Raw genomic sequence first — 23,741 nt, forward strand, 5'->3', positions numbered from 1 at the left:
TGCGGTGTCAGTGGAGAGGCTGGTCGGTGTCGTGGGAGAGGCTGTGCGGTGTCAGTGGAGAGGCTGGTCGGTGTCGGGGGAGAGGCTGGGCGGTGTCGGGGGAGAGGCTGGGCGGTGTCGGGGGAGAGGCTGGGCGGTGTCGGGGGAGAGGCTGGGCGGTGTCGGGTGAGAGGCTGTGCGGTGTCGGGGGAGAGGCTGGGCGGTGTCGGGGGAGAGGCTGGCCGGTGTCGTGGGAGAGGCTGTGCGGTGTCGGTGGAGAGGCTGGTCGGTGTCGGGGGAGAGGCTGGGCGGTGTCGGGGGAGAGGCTGGGCGGTGTCGGGGGAGAGGCTGGGCGGTGTCGGGGGAGAGGCTGTGCGGTGTCGGGCAGGAAGCTGGGCGGTGTCGGGGTGAGAGGCCGCCGGCGTCGGGGGGGGTAGCTGGGCGATGTCGGGGGAGAGGCGGGGCGGTGTCGGGGTGAGAGGCCGGCCGGCGTTGGGGGGGTAGCTGGGCGATGTCGGGGGAGAGGCTGGGCGGTGTTGGGGTTGGGGGAGAGGCGGGGTGGTGTCGGTTGAGAGGCTTGGCGGTGTCGGGGGAGAGGCTGGCGGTGTCGGGGGAGAGGCTGGGCGGTGTCGGGGGAGAGGCTGGCTTGCGTCGGGGGAGAGGCTGGCCGGTGTCGTGGGAGAGGCTGTGCGGTGTCAGTGGAGAGGCTGGTCGGAGTCGAGGGTGATGCAGGGCGGTGTCGGGGGAGGTGCTGGGCAGTGTCGGGCAGGAAGCTGGGCGGTGTCGGGGTGAGAGGCCGGCCGGCGTCGGGGGGGTAGCTGGGCGATGTCGGGGGAGAGGCGGGGCGGTGTTGGGGGAGAGGCGGGGCGGTGTCGGTTGAGAGGCTTGGCGGTGTCGGGGGAGAGGCTGGCGGTGTCGGGGGAGAGGCTGGGCGGTGTCGAGGGAGAGGCGAGGCGGTGTCGGGGGAGAGGCTGGCCGGTGTCGTGGGAGAGGCTGTGCGGTGTCAGTGGAGAGGCTGGTCGGTGTCGGGGGAGAGGCTGGGCGCTGTCGGGGGAGAGGCTGGCTTGCGTCGGGGGAGAGGCTGGCCGGTGTCGTGGGAGAGGCTGTGCGGTGTCAGTGGAGAGGCTGGTCGGTGTCGTGGGAGAGGCTGTGCGGTGTCAGTGGAGAGGCTGGTCGGTGTCGGGGGAGAGGCTGGGCGGTGTCGGGGGAGAGGCTGGGCGGTGTCGGGGGAGAGGCTGGGCGGTGTCGGGGGAGAGGCTGGGCGGTGTCGGGTGAGAGGCTGTGCGGTGTCGGGGGAGAGGCTGGGCGGTGTCGGGGGAGAGGCTGGCCGGTGTCGTGGGAGAGGCTGTGCGGTGTCAGTGGAGAGGCTGGTCGGTGTCGGGGGAGAGGCTGGGCGCTGTCGGGGGAGAGGCTGGCTTGCGTCGGGGGAGAGGCTGGCCGGTGTCGTGGGAGAGGCTGTGCGGTGTCAGTGGAGAGGCTGGTCGGTGTCGTGGGAGAGGCTGTGCGGTGTCAGTGGAGAGGCTGGTCGGTGTCGGGGGAGAGGCTGGGCGGTGTCGGGGGAGAGGCTGGGCGGTGTCGGGGGAGAGGCTGGGCGGTGTCGGGGGAGAGGCTGGGCGGTGTCGGGTGAGAGGCTGTGCGGTGTCGGGTGAGAGGCTGTGCGGTGTCGGGGGAGAGGCTGGGCGGTGTCGGGGGAGAGGCTGGCCGGTGTCGTGGGAGAGGCTGTGCGGTGTCAGTGGAGAGGCTGGTCGGTGTCGGGGGAGAGGCTGGGCGGTGTCGGGGGAGAGGCTGGGCGGTGTCGGGGGAGAGGCTGGGCGGTGTCGGGGGAGAGGCTGTGCGGTGTCGGGGGAGAGGCTGGGCGGTGTCGGGGGAGAGGCTGTGCGGTGTCGGGGGAGAGGCTGGGCGGTGTCGGGCAGGAAGCTGGGCGGTGTCGGGGTGAGAGGCCGCCGGCGTCGGGGGGGTAGCTGGGCGATGTCGGGGGAGAGGCGGGGCGGTGTCGGGGTGAGAGGCCGGCCGGCGTTGGGGGGGTAGCTGGGCGATGTCGGGGGAGAGGCTGGGCGGTGTTGGGGTTGGGGGAGAGGCGGGGTGGTGTCGGTTGAGAGGCTTGGCGGTGTCGGGGGAGAGGCTGGCGGTGTCGGGGGAGAGGCTGGGCGGTGTCGGGGGAGAGGCTGGCTTGCGTCGGGGGAGAGGCTGGCCGGTGTCGTGGGAGAGGCTGTGCGGTGTCAGTGGAGAGGCTGGTCGGAGTCGAGGGTGATGCAGGGCGGTGTCGGGGGAGGTGCTGGGCAGTGTCGGGCAGGAAGCTGGGCGGTGTCGGGGTGAGAGGCCGGCCGGCGTCGGGGGGGTAGCTGGGCGATGTCGGGGGAGAGGCGGGGCGGTGTTGGGGGAGAGGCGGGGCGGTGTCGGTTGAGAGGCTTGGCGGTGTCGGGGGAGAGGCTGGCGGTGTCGGGGGAGAGGCTGGGCGGTGTCGAGGGAGAGGCGAGGCGGTGTCGGGGGAGAGGCTGGCCGGTGTCGTGGGAGAGGCTGTGCGGTGTCAGTGGAGAGGCTGGTCGGTGTCGGGGGAGAGGCTGGGCGCTGTCGGGGGAGAGGCTGGCTTGCGTCGGGGGAGAGGCTGGCCGGTGTCGTGGGAGAGGCTGTGCGGTGTCAGTGGAGAGGCTGGTCGGTGTCGTGGGAGAGGCTGTGCGGTGTCAGTGGAGAGGCTGGTCGGTGTCGGGGGAGAGGCTGGGCGGTGTCGGGGGAGAGGCTGGGCGGTGTCGGGGGAGAGGCTGGGCGGTGTCGGGGGAGAGGCTGGGCGGTGTCGGGTGAGAGGCTGTGCGGTGTCGGGGGAGAGGCTGGGCGGTGTCGGGGGAGAGGCTGGCCGGTGTCGTGGGAGAGGCTGTGCGGTGTCAGTGGAGAGGCTGGTCGGTGTCGGGGGAGAGGCTGGGCGGTGTCGGGGGAGAGGCTGGGCGGTGTCGGGGGAGAGGCTGGGCGGTGTCGGGGGAGAGGCTGTGCGGTGTCGGGGGAGAGGCTGGGCGGTGTCGGGGGAGAGGCTGTGCGGTGTCGGGGGAGAGGCTGGGCGGTGTCGGGCAGGAAGCTGGGCGGTGTCGGGGTGAGAGGCCGCCGGCGTCGGGGGGGTAGCTGGGCGATGTCGGGGGAGAGGCGGGGCGGTGTCGGGGTGAGAGGCCGGCCGGCGTTGGGGGGGTAGCTGGGCGATGTCGGGGGAGAGGCTGGGCGGTGTTGGGGTTGGGGGAGAGGCGGGGTGGTGTCGGTTGAGAGGCTTGGCGGTGTCGGGGGAGAGGCTGGCGGTGTCGGGGGAGAGGCTGGGCGGTGTCGGGGGAGAGGCTGGCTTGCGTCGGGGGAGAGGCTGGCCGGTGTCGTGGGAGAGGCTGTGCGGTGTCAGTGGAGAGGCTGGTCGGTGTCGGGGGAGAGGCTGGGCGGTGTCGGGGGAGAGGCTGGGCGGTGTCGGGGGAGAGGCTGGGCGGTGTCGGGGGAGAGGCTGTGCGGTGTGGGGGGAGAGGCTGGGCGGTGTCGGGGGAGAGGCTGTGCGGTGTCGGGGGAGAGGCTGGGCGGTGTCGGGAGAGAGGCTGGGCGGAGTCGAGGGTGATGCAGGGCGGTGTCGGGGGAGAGGCTGGGCGGTGTCGGGGGAGAGGCTGGGCGGTGTCGGGCAGGAAGCTGGGCGGTGTCGGGGTGAGAGGCCGGCCGGCGTCGGGGGGGTAGCTGGGCGATGTCGGGGGAGAGGCTGGGCGGTGTTGGGGGAGAGGCTGGGCGGTGGCGGGGGAGAGAGTGGGTGGTGTCGGGGAGAGGCGGGGCGGTGTCGGGGGAGAGGCGGGGCGGTGTCGGGTGAGAGGCTTGGCGGTGTCGGGGGAGAGGCTGGCGGTGTTTGGCAGGAAGCTGGGCGGTGTCGGGGGAGAGGCTGGCTGGTGTCGGGGGAGTAGCTGGGCGATGTCGGGGGAGAGGCTGGCCAGTGTCGGGTAGGAAGCTGGGCGGTGTCCGGGGAGAGGCTGGTCGGTGTCGGGGGAGAGGTTGGACGGTGTCGGGGGAGAGGCTCTGCGGTGTCGGGGGAGAGGCGGGGCGGTGTTGGGGGAGAGGCTGGGCGGTGGCGGGGGAGAGAGTGGGTGGTGTCGGGGAGAGGCGGGGCGGTGTCGGGGGAGAGGCGGGGCGGTGTCGGGTGAGAGGCTTGGCGGTGTCGGGGGAGAGGCTGGCGGTGTTTGGCAGGAAGCTGGGCGGTGTCGGGGGAGAGGCTGGCTGGTGTCGGGGGAGTAGCTGGGCGATGTCGGGGGAGAGGCTGGCCAGTGTCGGGTAGGAAGCTGGGCGGTGTCCGGGGAGAGGCTGGTCGGTGTCGGGGGAGAGGTTGGACGGTGTCGGGGGAGAGGCTCTGCGGTGTCGGGGGAGAGGCGGGGCGGTGTCGGGTGAGAGGCTTGGCGGTGTCGGGGGAGAGGCTGGCGGTGTCGGGCAGGAAGCTGGGCGGTGTCGGGGGAGAGGCTGGACGGTGTCGGGGGAAAGGCTCTGCGGTGTCGGGGGAGAGGCGGGGCGGTGTCGGGTGAGAGGCTTGGCGGTGTCGGGGGAGAGGCTGGCGGTGTCGGGCAGGAAGCTGGGCGGTGTCGGGGGAGAGGCTGGCTGGTGTCGGGGGAGTAGCTGGGCGATGTCGGGGGAGAGGCTGGGCGGTGTCGGGGGAGGGGCTGTGCAGTGTCAGGGGAGAGGCTGGGCAGTGTCGGGGGAGAGGCTGGGCGGCGTCGGGGGAGATGCTGGGCGGTGTCGGGCTGGAAGCTGGGCGGTGTCAGTGGAGAGGCTGGTCGGTGTCGGGGGAGAGGCTGGGCGGTGTCGGGGTAGAGGCTGGCTTGCGTCGGGGGAGAGGCTGGTCGGTGTCGTGGGAGAGGCTGGGACGGTGTCGGGGGAGAGGCTGGACGGTGTCGGGGGAGAGGCTGGGCGGTGTCGGGGGAGAGGCTGTGCGGTGTCGGGGGAGAGGCTGGGCGGTGTCGGGGGAGAGGCTGGTCGGTGTCGGGGGAGAGGCTGGGCGGTGTCGGGGGAGAGGCTGGGCGGTGTCGGGGGAGAGGCTGGGCGGTGTCGGGGGAGAGGCTGTGCGGTGTCGGGGGAGAGGCTGGGCGGTGTCGGGGGGGTAGCTGGGCGATGTCGGGGGAGAGGCTGGGCGGTGTTGGGGTTGGGGGAGAGGCGGGGTGGTGTCGGTTGAGAGGCTTGGCGGTGTCGGGGGAGAGGCTGGCGGTGTCGGGGGAGAGGCTGGGCGGTGTCGGGGGAGAGGCTGGCTTGCGTCGGGGGAGAGGCTGGCCGGTGTCGTGGGAGAGGCTGTGCGGTGTCAGTGGAGAGGCTGGTCGGTGTCGGGGGAGAGGCTGGGCGGTGTCGGGGGAGAGGCTGGGCGGTGTCGGGGGAGAGGCTGGGCGGTGTCGGGGGAGAGGCTGTGCGGTGTGGGGGGAGAGGCTGGGCGGTGTCGGGGGAGAGGCTGTGCGGTGTCGGGGGAGAGGCTGGGCGGTGTCGGGAGAGAGGCTGGGCGGAGTCGAGGGTGATGCAGGGCGGTGTCGGGGGAGAGGCTGGGCGGTGTCGGGGGAGAGGCTGGGCGGTGTCGGGCAGGAAGCTGGGCGGTGTCGGGGTGAGAGGCCGGCCGGCGTCGGGGGGGTAGCTGGGCGATGTCGGGGGAGAGGCTGGGCGGTGTTGGGGGAGAGGCTGGGCGGTGGCGGGGGAGAGAGTGGGTGGTGTCGGGGAGAGGCGGGGCGGTGTCGGGGGAGAGGCGGGGCGGTGTCGGGTGAGAGGCTTGGCGGTGTCGGGGGAGAGGCTGGCGGTGTTTGGCAGGAAGCTGGGCGGTGTCGGGGGAGAGGCTGGCTGGTGTCGGGGGAGTAGCTGGGCGATGTCGGGGGAGAGGCTGGCCAGTGTCGGGTAGGAAGCTGGGCGGTGTCCGGGGAGAGGCTGGTCGGTGTCGGGGGAGAGGTTGGACGGTGTCGGGGGAGAGGCTCTGCGGTGTCGGGGGAGAGGCGGGGCGGTGTTGGGGGAGAGGCTGGGCGGTGGCGGGGGAGAGAGTGGGTGGTGTCGGGGAGAGGCGGGGCGGTGTCGGGGGAGAGGCGGGGCGGTGTCGGGTGAGAGGCTTGGCGGTGTCGGGGGAGAGGCTGGCGGTGTTTGGCAGGAAGCTGGGCGGTGTCGGGGGAGAGGCTGGCTGGTGTCGGGGGAGTAGCTGGGCGATGTCGGGGGAGAGGCTGGCCAGTGTCGGGTAGGAAGCTGGGCGGTGTCCGGGGAGAGGCTGGTCGGTGTCGGGGGAGAGGTTGGACGGTGTCGGGGGAGAGGCTCTGCGGTGTCGGGGGAGAGGCGGGGCGGTGTCGGGTGAGAGGCTTGGCGGTGTCGGGGGAGAGGCTGGCGGTGTCGGGCAGGAAGCTGGGCGGTGTCGGGGGAGAGGCTGGACGGTGTCGGGGGAAAGGCTCTGCGGTGTCGGGGGAGAGGCGGGGCGGTGTCGGGTGAGAGGCTTGGCGGTGTCGGGGGAGAGGCTGGCGGTGTCGGGCAGGAAGCTGGGCGGTGTCGGGGGAGAGGCTGGCTGGTGTCGGGGGAGTAGCTGGGCGATGTCGGGGGAGAGGCTGGGCGGTGTCGGGGGAGGGGCTGTGCAGTGTCAGGGGAGAGGCTGGGCAGTGTCGGGGGAGAGGCTGGGCGGCGTCGGGGGAGATGCTGGGCGGTGTCGGGCTGGAAGCTGGGCGGTGTCAGTGGAGAGGCTGGTCGGTGTCGGGGGAGAGGCTGGGCGGTGTCGGGGTAGAGGCTGGCTTGCGTCGGGGGAGAGGCTGGTCGGTGTCGTGGGAGAGGCTGGGACGGTGTCGGGGGAGAGGCTGGACGGTGTCGGGGGAGAGGCTGGGCGGTGTCGGGGGAGAGGCTGTGCGGTGTCGGGGGAGAGGCTGGGCGGTGTCGGGGGAGAGGCTGGTCGGTGTCGGGGGAGAGGCTGGGCGGTGTCGGGGGAGAGGCTGGGCGGTGTCGGGGGAGAGGCTGGGCGGTGTCGGGGGAGAGGCTGTGCGGTGTCGGGGGAGAGGCTGGGCGGTGTCAGTGGAGAGGCTGGTCGGTGTCGTGGGAGAGGCTGTGCGGTGTCAGTGGAGAGGCTGGTCGGCGTCGGGGGAGAGGCTGGCCGGTGTCGTGGGAGAGGCTGTGCGGTGTCAGTGGAGAGGCTGGTCGCTGTCGTGGGAGAGGCTGTGCGGTGTCAGTGGAGAGGCTGGGCGGTGTCGGGGGAGAGGCTGGGCGGTGTCGGGGGAGAGGCTGGGCGGTGTCGGGGGAGAGGCTGGGCGGTGTCGGGTGAGAGGCTGTGCGGTGTCGGGGGAGAGGCTGGGCGGTGTCGGGGGAGAGGCTGGCCGGTGTCGTGGGAGAGGCTGTGCGGTGTCAGTGGAGAGGCTGGTCGGTGTCGGGGGAGAGGCTGGGCGGTGTCGGGGGAGAGGCTGGGCGGTGTCGGGGGAGAGGCTGTGCGGTGTCGGGGGAGAGGCTGGGCGGTGTCGGGGGAGAGGCTGTGCGGTGTCGGGGGAGAGGCTGGGCGGTGTCGGGAGAGAGGCTGGCTTGCGTCGGGGGAGAGGCTGGCCGGTGTCGTGGGAGAGGCTGTGCGGTGTCAGTGGAGAGGCTGGTCGGAGTCGAGGGTGATGCAGGGCGGTGTCGGGGGAGGTGCTGGGCAGTGTCGGGCAGGAAGCTGGGCGGTGTCGGGGTGAGAGGCCGGCCGGCGTCGGGGGGGTAGCTGGGCGATGTCGGGGGAGAGGCGGGGCGGTGTTGGGGGAGAGGCGGGGCGGTGTCGGTTGAGAGGCTTGGCGGTGTCGGGGGAGAGGCTGGCGGTGTCGGGGGAGAGGCTGGGCGGTGTCGGGGGAGAGGCTGGGCGCTGTCGGGGGAGAGGCTGGCTTGCGTCGGGGGAGAGGCTGGCCGGTGTCGTGGGAGAGGCTGTGCGGTGTCAGTGGAGAGGCTGGTCGGTGTCGTGGGAGAGGCTGTGCGGTGTCAGTGGAGAGGCTGGTCGGTGTCGGGGGAGAGGCTGGGCGGTGTCGGGGGAGAGGCTGGGCGGTGTCGGGGGAGAGGCTGGGCGGTGTCGGGGGAGAGGCTGGGCGGTGTCGGGTGAGAGGCTGTGCGGTGTCGGGGGAGAGGCTGGCCGGTGTCGTGGGAGAGGCTGTGCGGTGTCAGTGGAGAGGCTGGTCGGTGTCGGGGGAGAGGCTGGGCGCTGTCGGGGGAGAGGCTGGCTTGCGTCGGGGGAGAGGCTGGCCGGTGTCGTGGGAGAGGCTGTGCGGTGTCAGTGGAGAGGCTGGTCGGTGTCGGGGGAGAGGCTGGGCGGTGTCGGGGGAGAGGCTGGGCGGTGTCGGGGGAGAGGCTGGTCGGTGTCGGGGGAGAGGCTGGGCGGTGTCGGGGGAGAGGCTGGGCGGTGTCGGGGGAGAGGCTGGGCGGTGTCGGGGGAGAGGCTGTGCGGTGTCGGGGGAGAGGCTGGGCGGTGTCGGGGGAGAGGCTGGGCGGTGTCGGGGGAGAGGCTGGCTTGCGTCGGGGGAGAGGCTGGCCGGTGTCGTGGGAGAGGCTGTGCGGTGTCAGTGGAGAGGCTGGTCGGAGTCGAGGGTGATGCAGGGCGGTGTCGGGGGAGGTGCTGGGCAGTGTCGGGCAGGAAGCTGGGCGGTGTCGGGGTGAGAGGCCGGCCGGCGTCGGGGGGGTAGCTGGGCGATGTCGGGGGAGAGGCGAGGCGGTGTCGGGGGAGAGGCTGGCCGGTGTCGTGGGAGAGGCTGTGCGGTGTCAGTGGAGAGGCTGGTCGGTGTCGTGGGAGAGGCTGTGCGGTGTCAGTGGAGAGGCTGGTCGGTGTCGGGGGAGAGGCTGGGCGCTGTCGGGGGAGAGGCTGGCTTGCGTCGGGGGAGAGGCTGGCCGGTGTCGTGGGAGAGGCTGTGCGGTGTCAGTGGAGAGGCTGGTCGGTGTCGTGGGAGAGGCTGTGCGGTGTCAGTGGAGAGGCTGGGCGGTGTCGGGGGAGAGGCTGGGCGGTGTCGGGGGAGAGGCTGGGCGGTGTCGGGGGAGAGGCTGGGCGGTGTCGGGTGAGAGGCTGTGCGGTGTCGGGGGAGAGGCTGGGCGGTGTCGGGGGAGAGGCTGGCCGGTGTCGTGGGAGAGGCTGTGCGGTGTCAGTGGAGAGGCTGGTCGGTGTCGGGGGAGAGGCTGGGCGGTGTCGGGGGAGAGGCTGGGCGGTGTCGGGGGAGAGGCTGTGCGGTGTCGGGGGAGAGGCTGGGCGGTGTCGGGGGAGAGGCTGTGCGGTGTCGGGGGAGAGGCTGGGCGGTGTCGGGAGAGAGGCTGGCTTGCGTCGGGGGAGAGGCTGGCCGGTGTCGTGGGAGAGGCTGTGCGGTGTCAGTGGAGAGGCTGGTCGGAGTCGAGGGTGATGCAGGGCGGTGTCGGGGGAGGTGCTGGGCAGTGTCGGGCAGGAAGCTGGGCGGTGTCGGGGTGAGAGGCCGGCCGGCGTCGGGGGGGTAGCTGGGCGATGTCGGGGGAGAGGCGGGGCGGTGTTGGGGGAGAGGCGGGGCGGTGTCGGTTGAGAGGCTTGGCGGTGTCGGGGGAGAGGCTGGCGGTGTCGGGGGAGAGGCTGGGCGGTGTCGGGGGAGAGGCTGGGCGCTGTCGGGGGAGAGGCTGGCTTGCGTCGGGGGAGAGGCTGGCCGGTGTCGTGGGAGAGGCTGTGCGGTGTCAGTGGAGAGGCTGGTCGGTGTCGTGGGAGAGGCTGTGCGGTGTCAGTGGAGAGGCTGGTCGGTGTCGGGGGAGAGGCTGGGCGGTGTCGGGGGAGAGGCTGGGCGGTGTCGGGGGAGAGGCTGGGCGGTGTCGGGGGAGAGGCTGGGCGGTGTCGGGTGAGAGGCTGTGCGGTGTCGGGGGAGAGGCTGGCCGGTGTCGTGGGAGAGGCTGTGCGGTGTCAGTGGAGAGGCTGGTCGGTGTCGGGGGAGAGGCTGGGCGCTGTCGGGGGAGAGGCTGGCTTGCGTCGGGGGAGAGGCTGGCCGGTGTCGTGGGAGAGGCTGTGCGGTGTCAGTGGAGAGGCTGGTCGGTGTCGGGGGAGAGGCTGGGCGGTGTCGGGGGAGAGGCTGGGCGGTGTCGGGGGAGAGGCTGGGCGGTGTCGGGGGAGAGGCTGGGCGGTGTCGGGTGAGAGGCTGTGCGGTGTCGGGGGAGAGGCTGGGCGGTGTCGGGGGAGAGGCTGGCCGGTGTCGTGGGAGAGGCTGTGCGGTGTCAGTGGAGAGGCTGGTCGGTGTCGGGGGAGAGGCTGGGCGGTGTCGGGGGAGAGGCTGGGCGGTGTCGGGGGAGAGGCTGGGCGGTGTCGGGGGAGAGGCTGTGCGGTGTCGGGGGAGAGGCTGGGCGGTGTCGGGGGAGAGGCTGTGCGGTGTCGGGGGAGAGGCTGGGCGGTGTCGGGAGAGAGGCTGGGCGGAGTCGAGGGTGATGCAGGGCGGTGTCGGGGGAGATGCTGGGCGGTGTCGGGGGAGAGGCTGGGCGGTGTCGGGCAGGAAGCTGGGCGGTGTCGGGGTGAGAGGCCGCCGGCGTCGGGGGGGTAGCTGGGCGATGTCGGGGGAGAGGCGGGGCGGTGTCGGGGTGAGAGGCCGGCCGGCGTTGGGGGGGTAGCTGGGCGATGTCGGGGGAGAGGCTGGGCGGTGTTGGGGTTGGGGGAGAGGCGGGGTGGTGTCGGTTGAGAGGCTTGGCGGTGTCGGGGGAGAGGCTGGCGGTGTCGGGGGAGAGGCTGGGCGGTGTCGGGGGAGAGGCTGGCTTGCGTCGGGGGAGAGGCTGGCCGGTGTCGTGGGAGAGGCTGTGCGGTGTCAGTGGAGAGGCTGGTCGGTGTCGGGGGAGAGGCTGTGCGGTGTCGGGGGAGAGGCTGGGCGGTGTCGGGAGAGAGGCTGGGCGGAGTCGAGGGTGATGCAGGGCGGTGTCGGGGGAGATGCTGGGCGGTGTCGGGGGAGAGGCTGGGCGGTGTCGGGCAGGAAGCTGGGCGGTGTCGGGGTGAGAGGCCGGCCGGCGTCGGGGGGGTAGCTGGGCGATGTCGGGGGAGAGGCTGGGCGGTGTTGGGGGAGAGGCTGGGCGGTGGCGGGGGAGAGAGTGGGTGGTGTCGGGGAGAGGCGGGGCGGTGTCGGGGGAGAGGCGGGGCGGTGTCGGGTGAGAGGCTTGGCGGTGTCGGGGGAGAGGCTGGCGGTGTTTGGCAGGAAGCTGGGCGGTGTCGGGGGAGAGGCTGGCTGGTGTCGGGGGAGTAGCTGGGCGATGTCGGGGGAGAGGCTGGCCAGTGTCGGGTAGGAAGCTGGGCGGTGTCCGGGGAGAGGCTGGTCGGTGTCGGGGGAGAGGCTGGGACGGTGTCGGGGGAGAGGCTGGACGGTGTCGGGGGAGAGGCTGGGCGGTGTCGGGGGAGAGGCTGTGCGGTGTCGGGGGAGAGGCTGGGCGGTGTCGGGGGAGAGGCTGTGCGGTGTCGGGGGAGAGGCTGGGCGGTGTCGGGGGAGAGGCTGTGCGGTGTTGGGGGAGAGGCTGGGCGGTGTCGGGAGAGAGGCTGGGCGGAGTCGAGGGTGATGCAGGGCGGTGTCGGGGGAGATGCTGGGCGGTGTCGGGGGAGAGGCTGGGCGGTGTCGGGCAGGAAGCTGGGCGGTGTCGGGGTGAGAGGCCGGCCGGCGTCGGGGGGGTAGCTGGGCGATGTCGGGGGAGAGGCTGGGCGGTGTTGGGGGAGAGGCTGGGCGGTGGCGGGGGAGAGAGTGGGTGGTGTCGGGGAGAGGCGGGGCGGTGTCGGGGGAGAGGCGGGGCGGTGTCGGGTGAGAGGCTTGGCGGTGTCGGGGGAGAGGCTGGCGGTGTTGGGCAGGAAGCTGGGCGGTGTCGGGGGAGAGGCTGGCTGGTGTCGGGGGAGTAGCTGGGCGATGTCGGGGGAGAGGCTGGCCAGTGTCGGGTAGGAAGCTGGGCGGTGTCCGGGGAGAGGCTGGTCGGTGTCGGGGGAGAGGCTGGGCGGTGTCGGGGGAGAGGCTGGACGGTGTCGGGGGAGAGGCTCTGCGGTGTCGGGGGAGAGGCGGGGCGGTGTCGGGTGAGAGGCTTGGCGGTGTCGGGGGAGAGGCTGGCGGTGTCGGGCAGGAAGCTGGGCGGTGTCGGGGGAGAGGCTGGACGGTGTCGGGGGAGAGGCTCTGCGGTGTCGGGGGAGAGGCGGGGCGGTGTCGGGTGAGAGGCTTGGCGGTGTCGGGGGAGAGGCTGGCGGTGTCGGGCAGGAAGCTGGGCGGTGTCGGGGGAGAGGCTGGCTGGTGTCGGGGGAGTAGCTGGGCGATGTCGGGGGAGAGGCTGGGCGGTGTCGGGGGAGGGGCTGTGCAGTGTCAGGGGAGAGGCTGGGCAGTGTCGGGGGAGAGGCTGGGCGTCGTCGGGGGAGATGCTGGGCGGTGTCGGGCTGGAAGCTGGGCGGTGTCAGTGGAGAGGCTGGTCGGTGTCGGGGGAGAGGCTGGGCGGTGTCGGGGTAGAGGCTGGCTTGCGTCGGGGGAGAGGCTGGTCGGTGTCGTGGGAGAGGCTGGGACGGTGTCGGGGGAGAGGCTGGACGGTGTCGGGGGAGAGGCTGGGCGGTGTCGGGGGAGAGGCTGTGCGGTGTCGGGGGAGAGGCTGGGCGGTGTCGGGGGAGAGGCTGGTCGGTGTCGGGGGAGAGGCTGTGCGGTGTCGGGGGAGAGGCTGGGCGGTGTCGGGAGAGAGGCTGGGCGGAGTCGAGGGTGATGCAGGGCGGTGTCGGGGGAGAGGCTGGGCGGTGTCGGGCAGGAAGCTGGGCGGTGTCGGGGTGAGAGGCCGGCCGGCGTCGGGGGGGTAGCTGGGCGATGTCGGGGGAGAGGCTGGGCGGTGTTGGGGGAGAGGCTGGGCGGTGGCGGGGGAGAGAGTGGGTGGTGTCGGGGAGAGGCGGGGCGGTGTCGGGGGAGAGGCGGGGCGGTGTCGGGTGAGAGGCTTGGCGGTGTCGGGGGAGAGGCTGGCGGTGTTTGGCAGGAAGCTGGGCGGTGTCGGGGGAGAGGCTGGCTGGTGTCGGGGGAGTAGCTGGGCGATGTCGGGGGAGAGGCTGGCCAGTGTCGGGTAGGAAGCTGGGCGGTGTCCGGGGAGAGGCTGGTCGGTGTCGGGGGAGAGGCTGGGACGGTGTCGGGGGAGAGGCTGGACGGTGTCGGGGGAGAGGCTGGGCGGTGTCGGGGGAGAGGCTGTGCGGTGTCGGGGGAGAGGCTGGGCGGTGTCGGGGGAGAGGCTGGTCGGTGTCCGGGGAGAGGCTGGGCGGTGTCGGGGGAGAGGCTGGGCGGTGTCGGGGGAGAGGCTGTGCGGTGTCGGGGGAGAGGCTGGGCGGTGTCGGGGGAGAGGCTGTGCGGTGTCGGGGGAGAGGCTGGGCGGTGTCGGGAGAGAGGCTGGGCGGAGTCGAGGGTGATGCAGGGCGGTGTCGGGGGAGATGCTGGGCGGTGTCGGGGGAGAGGCTGGGCGGTGTCGGGCAGGAAGCTGGGCGGTGTCGGGGTGAGAGGCCGGCCGGCGTCGGGGGGGTAGCTGGGCGATGTCGGGGGAGAGGCTGGGCGGTGTTGGGGGAGAGGCTGGGCGGTGGCGGGGGAGAGAGTGGGTGGTGTCGGGGAGAGGCGGGGCGGTGTCGGGGGAGAGGCGGGGCGGTGTCGGGTGAGAGGCTTGGCGGTGTCGGGGGAGAGGCTGGCGGTGTTGGGCAGGAAGCTGGGCGGTGTCGGGGGAGAGGCTGGCTGGTGTCGGGGGAGTAGCTGGGCGATGTCGGGGGAGAGGCTGGCCAGTGTCGGGTAGGAAGCTGGGCGGTGTCCGGGGAGAGGCTGGTCGGTGTCGGGGGAGAGGCTGGGCGGTGTCGGGGGAGAGGCTGGACGGTGTCGGGGGAGAGGCTCTGCGGTGTCGGGGGAGAGGCGGGGCGGTGTCGGGTGAGAGGCTTGGCGGTGTCGGGGGAGAGGCTGGCGGTGTCGGGCAGGAAGCTGGGCGGTTTCGGGGGAGAGGCTGGACGGTGTCGGGGGAGAGGCTCTGCGGTGTCGGGGGAGAGGCGGGGCGGTGTCGGGTGAGAGGCTTGGCGGTGTCGGGGGAGAGGCTGGCGGTGTCGGGCAGGAAGCTGGGCGGTGTCGGGGGAGAGGCTGGCTGGTGTCGGGGGAGTAGCTGGGCGATGTCGGGGGAGAGGCTGGGCGGTGTCGGGGGAGGGGCTGTGCAGTGTCAGGGGAGAGGCTGGGCAGTGTCGGGGGAGAGGCTGGGCGGCGTCGGGGGAGATGCTGGGCGGTGTCGGGCTGGAAGCTGGGCGGTGTCAGTGGAGAGGCTGGTCGGTGTCGGGGGAGAGGCTGGGCGGTGTCGGGGTAGAGGCTGGCTTGCGTCGGGGGAGAGGCTGGTCGGTGTCGTGGGAGAGGCTGGGACGGTGTCGGGGGAGAGGCTGGACGGTGTCGGGGGAGAGGCTGGGCGGTGTCGGGGGAGAGGCTGTGCGGTGTCGGGGGAGAGGCTGGGCGGTGTCGGGGGAGAGGCTGGTCGGTGTCGGGGGAGAGGCTGGGCGGTGTCGGGGGAGAGGCTGGGCGGTGTCGGGGGAGAGGCTGGGCGGTGTCGGGGGAGAGGCTGTGCGGTGTCGGGGGAGAGGCTGGGCGGTGTCGGGGGAGAGGCTGGGCGGTGTCGGGGGAGAGGCTGGCTTGCGTCGGGGGAGAGGCTGGCCGGTGTCGTGGGAGAGGCTGTGCGGTGTCAGTGGAGAGGCTGGTCGGAGTCGAGGGTGATGCAGGGCGGTGTCGGGGGAGGTGCTGGGCAGTGTCGGGCAGGAAGCTGGGCGGTGTCGGGGTGAGAGGCCGGCCGGCGTCGGGGGGGTAGCTGGGCGATGTCGGGGGAGAGGCGGGGCGGTGTTGGGGGAGAGGCGGGGCGGTGTCGGTTGAGAGGCTTGGCGGTGTCGGGGGAGAGGCTGGCGGTGTCGGGGGAGAGGCTGGGCGGTGTCGAGGGAGAGGCGAGGCGGTGTCGGGGGAGAGGCTGGCCGGTGTCGTGGGAGAGGCTGTGCGGTGTCAGTGGAGAGGCTGGTCGGTGTCGGGGGAGAGGCTGGGCGGTGTCGGGGGAGAGGCTGGGCGGTGTCGGGGGAGAGGCTGGGCGGTGTCGGGGGAGAGGCTGTGCGGTGTCGGGGGAGAGGCTGGGCGGTGTCGGGGGAGAGGCTGTGCGGTGTCGGGGGAGAGGCTGGGCGGTGTCGGGAGAGAGGCTGGCTTGCGTCGGGGGAGAGGCTGGCCGGTGTCGTGGGAGAGGCTGTGCGGTGTCAGTGGAGAGGCTGGTCGGAGTCGAGGGTGATGCAGGGCGGTGTCGGGGGAGGTGCTGGGCAGTGTCGGGCAGGAAGCTGGGCGGTGTCGGGGTGAGAGGCCGGCCGGCGTCGGGGGGGTAGCTGGGCGATGTCGGGGGAGAGGCGGGGCGGTGTTGGGGGAGAGGCGGGGCGGTGTCGGTTGAGAGGCTTGGCGGTGTCGGGGGAGAGGCTGGCGGTGTCGGGGGGGAGGCTGGGCGGTGTCGGGGGAGAGGCTGGGCGCTGTCGGGGGAGAGGCTGGCTTGCGTCGGAGGAGAGGCTGGCCGGTGTCGTGGGAGAGGCTGTGCGGTGTCAGTGGAGAGGCTGGTCGGTGTCGTGGGAGAGGCTGTGCGGTGTCAGTGGAGAGGCTGGTCGGTGTCGGGGGAGAGGCTGGGCGGTGTCGGGGGAGAGGCTGGGCGGTGTCGGGGGAGAGGCTGGTCGGTGTCGGGGGAGAGGCTGGGCGGTGTCGGGGGAGAGGCTGGGCGGTGTCGGGGGAGAGGCTGGGCGGTGTCGGGGGAGAGGCTGTGCGGTGTCGGGGGAGAGGCTGGGCGGTGTCGGGGGAGAGGCTGGGCGGTGTCGGGGGAGAGGCTGGCTTGCGTCGGGGGAGAGGCTGGCCGGTGTCGTGGGAGAGGCTGTGCGGTGTCAGTGGAGAGGCTGGTCGGAGTCGAGGGTGATGCAGGGCGGTGTCGGGGGAGGTGCTGGGCAGTGTCGGGCAGGAAGCTGGGCGGTGTCGGGGTGAGAGGCCGGCCGGCGTCGGGGGGGTAGCTGGGCGATGTCGGGGGAGAGGCGGGGCGGTGTTGGGGGAGAGGCGGGGCGGTGTCGGTTGAGAGGCTTGGCGGTGTCGGGGGAGAGGCTGGCGGTGTCGGGGGAGAGGCTGGGCGGTGTCGAGGGAGAGGCGAGGCGGTGTCGGGGGAGAGGCTGGCCGGTGTCGTGGGAGAGGCTGTGCGGTGTCAGTGGAGAGGCTGGTCGGTGTCGGGGGAGAGGCTGGGCGGTGTCGGGGGAGAGGCTGGGCGGTGTCGGGGGAGAGGCTGGGCGGTGTCGGGGGAGAGGCTGTGCGGTGTCGGGGGAGAGGCTGGGCGGTGTCGGGGGAGAGGCTGTGCGGTGTCGGGGGAGAGGCTGGGCGGTGTCGGGAGAGAGGCTGGCTTGCGTCGGGGGAGAGGCTGGCCGGTGTCGTGGGAGAGGCTGTGCGGTGTCAGTGGAGAGGCTGGTCGGAGTCGAGGGTGATGCAGGGCGGTGTCGGGGGAGGTGCTGGGCAGTGTCGGGCAGGAAGCTGGGCGGTGTCGGGGTGAGAGGCCGGCCGGCGTCGGGGGGGTAGCTGGGCGATGTCGGGGGAGAGGCGGGGCGGTGTTGGGGGAGAGGCGGGGCGGTGTCGGTTGAGAGGCTTGGCGGTGTCGGGGGAGAGGCTGGCGGTGTCGGGGGAGAGGCTGGGCGGTGTCGGGGGAGAGGCTGGGCGCTGTCGGGGGAGAGGCTGGCTTGCGTCGGAGGAGAGGCTGGCCGGTGTCGTGGGAGAGGCTGTGCGGTGTCAGTGGAGAGGCTGGTCGGTGTCGTGGGAGAGGCTGTGCGGTGTCAGTGGAGAGGCTGGTCGGTGTCGGGGGAGAGGCTGGGCGGTGTCGGGGGAGAGGCTGGGCGGTGTCGGGGGAGAGGCTGGGCGGTGTCGGGGGAGAGGCTGGGCGGTGTCGGGTGAGAGGCTGTGCGGTGTCGGGGGAGAGGCTGGCCGGTGTCGTGGGAGAGGCTGTGCGGTGTCAGTGGAGAGGCTGGTCGGTGTCGGGGGAGAGGCTGGGCGCTGTCGGGGGAGAGGCTGGCTTGCGTCGGGGGAGAGGCTGGCCGGTGTCGTGGGAGAGGCTGTGCGGTGTCAGTGGAGAGGCTGGTCGGTGTCGTGGGAGAGGCTGTGCGGTGTCAGTGGAGAGGCTGGTCGGTGTCGGGGGAGAGGCTGGGCGGTGTCGGGGGAGAGGCTGGGCGGTGTCGGGGGAGAGGCTGGGCGGTGTCGGGGGAGAGGCTGGGCGGTGTCGGGTGAGAGGCTGTGCGGTGTCGGGGGAGAGGCTGGGCGGTGTCGGGGGAGAGGCTGGCCGGTGTCGTGGGAGAGGCTGTGCGGTGTCAGTGGAGAGGCTGGTCGGTGTCGGGGGAGAGGCTGGGCGGTGTCGGGGGAGAGGCTGGGCGGTGTCGGGGGAGAGGCTGGGCGGTGTCGGGGGAGAGGCTGTGCGGTGTCGGGGGAGAGGCTGGGCGGTGTCGGGGGAGAGGCTGGGCGGTGTCGGGGGAGAGGCTGTGCGGTGTCGGGGGAGAGGCTGGGCGGTGTCGGGGGAGAGGCTGTGCGGTGTCGGGGGAGAGGCTGGGCGGTGTCGGGAGAGAGGCTGGCTTGCGTCGGGGGAGAGGCTGGCCGGTGTCGTGGGAGAGGCTGTGCGGTGTCAGTGGAGAGGCTGGTCGGAGTCGAGGGTGATGCAGGGCGGTGTCGGGGGAGGTGCTGGGCAGTGTCGGGCAGGAAGCTGGGCGGTGTCGGGGTGAGAGGCCGGCCGGCGTCGGGGGGGTAGCTGGGCGATGTCGGGGGAGAGGCGGGGCGGTGTTGGGGGAGAGGCGGGGCGGTGTCGGTTGAGAGGCTTGGCGGTGTCGGGGGAGAGGCTGGCGGTGTCGGGGGAGAGGCTGGGCGGTGTCGGGGGAGAGGCTGGGCGCTGTCGGGGGAGAGGCTGGCTTGCGTCGGAGGAGAGGCTGGCCGGTGTCGTGGGAGAGGCTGTGCGGTGTCAGTGGAGAGGCTGGTCGGTGTCGTGGGAGAGGCTGTGCGGTGTCAGTGGAGAGGCTGGTCGGTGTCGGGGGAGAGGCTGGGCGGTGTCGGGGGAGAGGCTGGGCGGTGTCGGGGGAGAGGCTGGTCGGTGTCGGGGGAGAGGCTGGGCGGTGTCGGGGGAGAGGCTGGGCGGTGTCGGGGGAGAGGCTGGGCGGTGTCGGGGGAGAGGCTGTGCGGTGTCGGGGGAGAGGCTGGGCGGTGTCGGGGGAGAGGCTGGGCGGTGTCGGGGGAGAGGCTGGCTTGCGTCGGGGGAGAGGCTGGCCGGTGTCGTGGGAGAGGCTGTGCGGTGTCAGTGGAGAGGCTGGTCGGAGTCGAGGGTGATGCAGGGCGGTGTCGGGGGAGGTGCTGGGCAGTGTCGGGCAGGAAGCTGGGCGGTGTCGGGGTGAGAGGCCGGCCGGCGTCGGGGGGGTAGCTGGGCGATGTCGGGGGAGAGGCGGGGCGGTGTTGGGGGAGAGGCGGGGCGGTGTCGGTTGAGAGGCTTGGCGGTGTCGGGGGAGAGGCTGGCGGTGTCGGGGGAGAGGCTGGGCGGTGTCGAGGGAGAGGCGAGGCGGTGTCGGGGGAGAGGCTGGCCGGTGTCGTGGGAGAGGCTGTGCGGTGTCAGTGGAGAGGCTGGTCGGTGTCGGGGGAGAGGCTGGGCGGTGTCGGGGGAGAGGCTGGGCGGTGTCGGGGGAGAGGCTGGGCGGTGTCGGGGGAGAGGCTGTGCGGTGTCGGGGGAGAGGCTGGGCGGTGTCGGGGGAGAGGCTGTGCGGTGTCGGGGGAGAGGCTGGGCGGTGTCGGGAGAGAGGCTGGCTTGCGTCGGGGGAGAGGCTGGCCGGTGTCGTGGGAGAGGCTGTGCGGTGTCAGTGGAGAGGCTGGTCGGAGTCGAGGGTGATGCAGGGCGGTGTCGGGGGAGGTGCTGGGCAGTGTCGGGCAGGAAGCTGGGCGGTGTCGGGGTGAGAGGCCGGCCGGCGTCGGGGGGGTAGCTGGGCGATGTCGGGGGAGAGGCGGGGCGGTGTTGGGGGAGAGGCGGGGCGGTGTCGGTTGAGAGGCTTGGCGGTGTCGGGGGAGAGGCTGGCGGTGTCGGGGGAGAGGCTGGGCGGTGTCGGGGGAGAGGCTGGGCGCTGTCGGGGGAGAGGCTGGCTTGCGTCGGAGGAGAGGCTGGCCGGTGTCGTGGGAGAGGCTGTGCGGTGTCAGTGGAGAGGCTGGTCGGTGTCGTGGGAGAGGCTGTGCGGTGTCAGTGGAGAGGCTGGTCGGTGTCGGGGGAGAGGCTGGGCGGTGTCGGGGGAGAGGCTGGGCGGTGTCGGGGGAGAGGCTGGGCGGTGTCGGGGGAGAGGCTGGGCGGTGTCGGGTGAGAGGCTGTGCGGTGTCGGGGGAGAGGCTGGCCGGTGTCGTGGGAGAGGCTGTGCGGTGTCAGTGGAGAGGCTGGTCGGTGTCGGGGGAGAGGCTGGGCGCTGTCGGGGGAGAGGCTGGCTTGCGTCGGGGGAGAGGCTGGCCGGTGTCGTGGGAGAGGCTGTGCGGTGTCAGTGGAGAGGCTGGTCGGTGTCGTGGGAGAGGCTGTGCGGTGTCAGTGGAGAGGCTGGTCGGTGTCGGGGGAGAGGCTGGGCGGTGTCGGGGGAGAGGCTGGGCGGTGTCGGGGGAGAGGCTGGGCGGTGTCGGGGGAGAGGCTGGGCGGTGTCGGGTGAGAGGCTGTGCGGTGTCGGGGGAGAGGCTGGGCGGTGTCGGGGGAGAGGCTGGCCGGTGTCGTGGGAGAGGCTGTGCGGTGTCAGTGGAGAGGCTGGTCGGTGTCGGGGGAGAGGCTGGGCGGTGTCGGGGGAGAGGCTGGGCGGTGTCGGGGGAGAGGCTGGGCGGTGTCGGGGGAGAGGCTGTGCGGTGTCGGGGGAGAGGCTGGGCGGTGTCGGGGGAGAGGCTGTGCGGTGTCGGGGGAGAGGCTGGGCGGTGTCGGGAGAGAGGCTGGGCGGAGTCGAGGGTGATGCAGGGCGGTGTCGGGGGAGATGCTGGGCGGTGTCGGGGGAGAGGCTGGGCGGTGTCGGGCAGGAAGCTGGGCGGTGTCGGGGTGAGAGGCCGCCGGCGTCGGGGGGGTAGCTGGGCGATGTCGGGGGAGAGGCGGGGCGGTGTCGGGGTGAGAGGCCGGCCGGCGTTGGGGGGGTAGCTGGGCGATGTCGGGGGAGAGGCTGGGCGGTGTTGGGGTTGGGGGAGCGGCGGGGTGGTGTCGGTTGAGAGGCTTGGCGGTGTCGGGGGAGAGGCTGGCGGTGTCGGGGGAGAGGCTGGGCGGTGTCGGGGGAGAGGCTGGCTTGCGTCGGGGGAGAGGCTGGCCGGTGTCGTGGGAGAGGCTGTGCGGTGTCAGTGGAGAGGCTGGTCGGTGTCGGGGGAGAGGCTGGGCGGTGTCGGGGGAGAGGCTGGGCGGTGTCGGGGGAGAGGCTGGGCGGTGTCGGGGGAGAGGCTGTGCGGTGTGGGGGGAGAGGCTGGGCGGTGTCGGGGGAGAGGCTGTGCGGTGTCGGGGGAGAGGCTGGGCGGTGTCGGGAGAGAGGCTGGGCGGAGTCGAGGGTGATGCAGGGCGGTGTCGGGGGAGATGCTGGGCGGTGTCGGGGGAGAGGCTGGGCGGTGTCGGGCAGGAAGCTGGGCGGTGTCGGGGTGAGAGGCCGGCCGGCGTCGGGGGGGTAGCTGGGCGATGTCGGGGGAGAGGCTGGGCGGTGTTGGGGGAGAGGCTGGGCGGTGGCGGGGGAGAGAGTGGGTGGTGTCGGGGAGAGGCGGGGCGGTGTCGGGGGAGAGGCGGGGCGGTGTCGGGTGAGAGGCTTGGCGGTGTCGGGGGAGAGGCTGGCGGTGTTTGGCAGGAAGCTGGGCGGTGTCGGGGGAGAGGCTGGCTGGTGTCGGGGGAGTAGCTGGGCGATGTCGGGGGAGAGGCTGGCCAGTGTCGGGTAGGAAGCTGGGCGGTGTCCGGGGAGAGGCTGGTCGGTGTCGGGGGAGAGGCTGGGACGGTGTCGGGGGAGAGGCTGGACGGTGTCGGGGGAGAGGCTGGGCGGTGTCGGGGGAGAGGCTGTGCGGTGTCGGGGGAGAGGCTGGGCGGTGTCGGGGGAGAGGCTGGTCGGTGTCCGGGGAGGGGCTGGGCGGTGTCGGGGGAGAGGCTGGGCGGTGTCGGGGGAGAGGCTGTGCGGTGTCGGGGGAGAGGCTGGGCGGTGTCGGGGGAGAGGCTGTGCGGTGTCGGGGGAGAGGCTGGGCGGTGTCGGGAGAGAGGCTGGGCGGAGTCGAGGGTGATGCAGGGCGGTGTCGGGGGAGATGCTGGGCGGTGTCGGGGGAGAGGCTGGGCGGTGTCGGGCAGGAAGCTGGGCGGTGTCGGGGTGAGAGGCCGGCCGGCGTCGGGGGGGTAGCTGGGCGATGTCGGGGGAGAGGCTGGGCGGTGTTGGGGGAGAGGCTGGGCGGTGGCGGGGGAGAGAGTGGGTGGTGTCGGGGAGAGGCGGGGCGGTGTCGGGGGAGAGGCGGGGCGGTGTCGGGTGAGAGGCTTGGCGGTGTCGGGGGAGAGGCTGGCGGTGTTGGGCAGGAAGCTGGGCGGTGTCGGGGGAGAGGCTGGCTGGTGTCGGGGGAGTAGCTGGGCGATGTCGGGGGAGAGGCTGGCCAGTGTCGGGTAGGAAGCTGGGCGGTGTCCGGGGAGAGGCTGGTCGGTGTCGGGGGAGAGGCTGGGCGGTGTCGGGGGAGAGGCTGGACGGTGTCGGGGGAGAGGCTCTGCGGTGTCGGGGGAGAGGCGGGGCGGTGTCGGGTGAGAGGCTTGGCGGTGTCGGGGGAGAGGCTGGCGGTGTCGGGCAGGAAGCTGGGCGGTGTCGGGGGAGAGGCTGGACGGTGTCGGGGGAGAGGCTCTGCGGTGTCGGGGGAGAGGCGGGGCGGTGTCGGGTGAGAGGCTTGGCGGTGTCGGGGGAGAGGCTGGCGGTGTCGGGCAGGAAGCTGGGCGGTGTCGGGGGAGAGGCTGGCTGGTGTCGGGGGAGTAGCTGGGCGATGTCGGGGGAGAGGCTGGGCGGTGTCGGGGGAGGGGCTGTGCAGTGTCAGGGGAGAGGCTGGGCAGTGTCGGGGGAGAGGCTGGGCGGCGTCGGGGGAGATGCTGGGCGGTGTCGGGCTGGAAGCTGGGCGGTGTCAGTGGAGAGGCTGGTCGGTGTCGGGGGAGAGGCTGGGCGGTGTCGGGGTAGAGGCTGGCTTGCGTCGGGGGAGAGGCTGGTCGGTGTCGTGGGAGAGGCTGGGACGGTGTCGGGGGAGAGGCTGGACGGTGTCGGGGGAGAGGCTGGTCGGTGTCGGGGGAGAGGCTGTGCGGTGTCGGGGGAGAGGCTGGGCGGTGTCGGGAGAGAGGCTGGGCGGAGTCGAGGGTGATGCAGGGCGGTGTCGGGGGAGAGGCTGGGCGGTGTCGGGCAGGAAGCTGGGCGGTGTCGGGGTGAGAGGCCGGCCGGCGTCGGGGGGGTAGCTGGGCGATGTCGGGGGAGAGGCTGGGCGGTGTTGGGGGAGAGGCTGGGCGGTGGCGGGGGAGAGAGTGGGTGGTGTCGGGGAGAGGCGGGGCGGTGTCGGGGGAGAGGCGGGGCGGTGTCGGGTGAGAGGCTTGGCGGTGTCGGGGGAGAGGCTGGCGGTGTTTGGCAGGAAGCTGGGCGGTGTCGGGGGAGAGGCTGGCTGGTGTCGGGGGAGTAGCTGGGCGATGTCGGGGGAGAGGCTGGCCAGTGTCGGGTAGGAAGCTGGGCGGTGTCCGGGGAGAGGCTGGTCGGTGTCGGGGGAGAGGCTGGGACGGTGTCGGGGGAGAGGCTGGACGGTGTCGGGGGAGAGGCTGGGCGGTGTCGGGGGAGAGGCTGTGCGGTGTCGGGGGAGAGGCTGGGCGGTGTCGGGGGAGAGGCTGGTCGGTGTCCGGGGAGAGGCTGGGCGGTGTCGGGGGAGAGGCTGGGCGGTGTCGGGGGAGAGGCTGTGCGGTGTCGGGGGAGAGGCTGGGCGGTGTCGGGGGAGAGGCTGTGCGGTGTCGGGGGAGAGGCTGGGCGGTGTCGGGAGAGAGGCTGGGCGGAGTCGAGGGTGATGCAGGGCGGTGTCGGGGGAGATGCTGGGCGGTGTCGGGGGAGAGGCTGGGCGGTGTCGGGCAGGAAGCTGGGCGGTGTCGGGGTGAGAGGCCGGCCGGCGTCGGGGGGGTAGCTGGGCGATGTCGGGGGAGAGGCTGGGCGGTGTTGGGGGAGAGGCTGGGCGGTGGCGGGGGAGAGAGTGGGTGGTGTCGGGGAGAGGCGGGGCGGTGTCGGGGGAGAGGCGGGGCGGTGTCGGGTGAGAGGCTTGGCGGTGTCGGGGGAGAGGCTGGCGGTGTTGGGCAGGAAGCTGGGCGGTGTCGGGGGAGAGGCTGGCTGGTGTCGGGGGAGTAGCTGGGCGATGTCGGGGGAGAGGCTGGCCAGTGTCGGGTAGGAAGCTGGGCGGTGTCCGGGGAGAGGCTGGTCGGTGTCGGGGGAGAGGCTGGGCGGTGTCGGGGGAGAGGCTGGACGGTGTCGGGGGAGAGGCTCTGCGGTGTCGGGGGAGAGGCGGGGCGGTGTCGGGTGAGAGGCTTGGCGGTGTCGGGGGAGAGGCTGGCGGTGTCGGGCAGGAAGCTGGGCGGTGTCGGGGGAGAGGCTGGACGGTGTCGGGGGAGAGGCTCTGCGGTGTCGGGGGAGAGGCGGGGCGGTGTCGGGTGAGAGGCTTGGCGGTGTCGGGGGAGAGGCTGGCGGTGTCGGGCAGGAAGCTGGGCGGTGTCGGGGGAGAGGCTGTGCGGTGTCGGGGGAGAGGCTGGGCGGTGTCGGGAGAGAGGCTGGGCGGAGTCGAGGGTGATGCAGGGCGGTGTCGGGGGAGATGCTGGGCGGTGTCGGGGGAGAGGCTGGGCGG

This window comes from Scyliorhinus torazame, chromosome 3 (assembly GCF_047496885.1).
Source record: "Scyliorhinus torazame isolate Kashiwa2021f chromosome 3, sScyTor2.1, whole genome shotgun sequence".
NCBI lineage: Eukaryota > Metazoa > Chordata > Chondrichthyes > Carcharhiniformes > Scyliorhinidae > Scyliorhinus > Scyliorhinus torazame.